Consider the following 2,721-nt stretch of genomic DNA (forward strand, 5'->3'; position numbering starts at 1 on the left):
CAGGTGCTCCTTGGAAACTCTATGGGGCAGTTCTACTCTCTCCCATAGAGTTGCTCTGAGTCAGAATCCACTCAACTGCAATGGGCTTTTTTTTTTGGCAGTGTGAAACTATGGGTGAATTTCTCATCACATGACACTTGCAGGATTTTTTTTTTCTCTCCAGAATGAGAGAGGCTGAGATTGAGTTAGAAGAAGAGAATAGGTGGGTAATAGTGGTCAGAAACATATCATTGGTGAAGGGTTTACCAAAAGAACTCTAGGGCAAGAATGTATAATTCTTGACTGTGGGTTATGACTCTCTAACATAGGTATGTCCCCTCCTTAGACCCAAAAATTTTTAGTGAAAGTTTGTTATACACAATAGATCTTTATGCATGCTTGCTCTGGGAAAAGGGTCAAAAGATTCAAGGAGAATGACACAAGGAAGTAACTGCAAGGTAGAGGTAAAAGAATAATTACACTAGGAATTAACAAAAACAGAGAATCTGAATTACAGGCTATCATAAAAATAAAGGTCACCTGAAAATGCACAAACATGCTGGGAAGTTTTTGGCAACAGAAATTTGAATAAATTTTATCTAAACTTCAGTGATTCTGGAGACAAGAGCCCTTGTATTTTGGAGGTAAGAGAGTGCGTGCATGCCTGTGTGTATGTGCTTGCATGCACACATGCGTGGGTGCTATGATAACATAAGGGTCATGTTGAGTGGCATTATGGCCAAAAACCCCAGGAATACACTAATGCTGCACTACTCAGGTCCCTGTCCCCTGCAAATACTAAGGAAAGCAAATTTAAAAGGCGTTGCATTTAAAAATGCATTCACTAAGCCTTCATTTAATTTTAAAATAGTAGAAGTAAAAATTAATCCTAAGAATGAACAAGCATTTCTTCTTACCAGCTAAAACCTATAACTAAGTGATATTACGGTAAACAAAGTTGGAAATTAGCCCTCAGGTTTTTAATTATTTAATTTTTTCTTGAAAAATTATTATTTGAGTTATTTGAATCATTTTAGATTTTTATATAAGGTATTACTTTATTAGTATTTAATATAATCAAATTTATGTAATTGAAAATCATGTAGAATATATCAGCTTTGTAGATGCCACACACTAATGAACCAGAGATTTTGAAAGAACACAGCCTGACACATAGTGAGCCATCAACAGATGTTAATAACTAGACTTATTGTTCTTTCCTGAAGCCCAAGACATAAATCCCAGGTTAAATGATACCACAGAAATGCAATCAACAAGATCTAGAATATAGGACGCTCTATTAGAAAGCCATGAAGTTGGCAGTTCAAACCCACCCAGCGGCTCCGTGGGAGAAATACTTGGCAATCTGTTCCCATAAAGATTACAGCTAAGGAATACATTGGGCATTTCTACTCTGTCACATGGGGTTACCATGAGTCAGAATTGACTCCATGGTACCTATCAACAACAAATTAAACAAACAACCCAATTTCATCAAAAAAGAAAAAATAGACAAGGAAACTACAAATAGATAAGAAAAAAAAAAGACTTAAGAATCATATCAATGAAATTATAGGCTTTGTTTGGATCCATATTCAAACAAAAACAAAACATTTGTTAAGAAACCTGTATGATAAAATCAGGAAAACTGAACACTGGCTGTATTAAGGAATAATTTATCTAAATTTAGGTGTGGTAATGGCATTGTTGTTATTTTTCTAAAAAGTCATTATCTTTTAGATTTGAATAATTAAATATTCATGAATGAAATAATGTAATGTCTGAATTATCTTCAGAATAATCCAGTATGTGCGTGAGAGTAAGTTGGTGTGTTTACAAAATTGTCCATGAATTGATAATTGTGGAATCAGGCTGTTGGTGCGTGGTCCTATTTTCTCTACTAATGTATATAGATAAAATTTTCTATAATATAAAGTTTTTTTTAATATTCCAAGAGAACTAAAAAATAAATAAAACGGCACCAAAACATTCTGTTTGAAGTTATCTTGCTTTTTAAGGTTTTCCTCGTTTTATCACATTTAGGAAAGCCTGAGTAGCCCAATTCTTCCCCAGACTAAAGGAACGTTTCAGAAAAGCAACCCGGGAAGAATGCATATGCTTCAAGGAAAAATGGCAAAGGAAAGCAAAGTAATACTTGTCTTATTATCAGCTGGACTAAACCCCAAACTTTGGTAATATATTCACTGATTCAATCAAGCATGTACAATGTCCATTGAGTATGCAGTGTTATGGGCGGTACTATGTTTTGAAGGTATTGTTTGCATGGAATTTTTATTCCAGTGGGAAGAAGCATACAAATATCAAACACAATTATAAATTCTGAAGAATTTATAAAGGAAAACAACAAGGTATCATGAGCGAGTGTTGCATGGGCATGGAGGCCAGGTATGATTTGGTGGAGGTTAGAGGAGGTTGAAAGAAATGTGTGTTGAGATGAATTAAGAAGGTGTACAGTAAGGAGTGGGCGGTGGCGGTTCAAAATCACCATAAGGCATGAAGACAATAAAACACTGTCACACATGAAAGGGTGTAAAATTTTTCTAGAGCATATAGTTTCACTGGCAGCAGCTTAAGGACATGGTTTAGCAAAATGAGGTTATTAACCCAGAAGTAGGAAGGCAAGGGATCCAGAAACAGTGGATTAAGTAAACCCAGGACATCACCTAAGGGGGATCCTAGTATGGCCGCTCCACGGCTAGCCTAGAGAGCTTGGCTACGTAA

This window comes from Elephas maximus, chromosome 1, assembly GCF_024166365.1.
Source record: "Elephas maximus indicus isolate mEleMax1 chromosome 1, mEleMax1 primary haplotype, whole genome shotgun sequence".
In the NCBI taxonomy this organism is placed as follows: Eukaryota; Metazoa; Chordata; class Mammalia; order Proboscidea; family Elephantidae; genus Elephas; species Elephas maximus.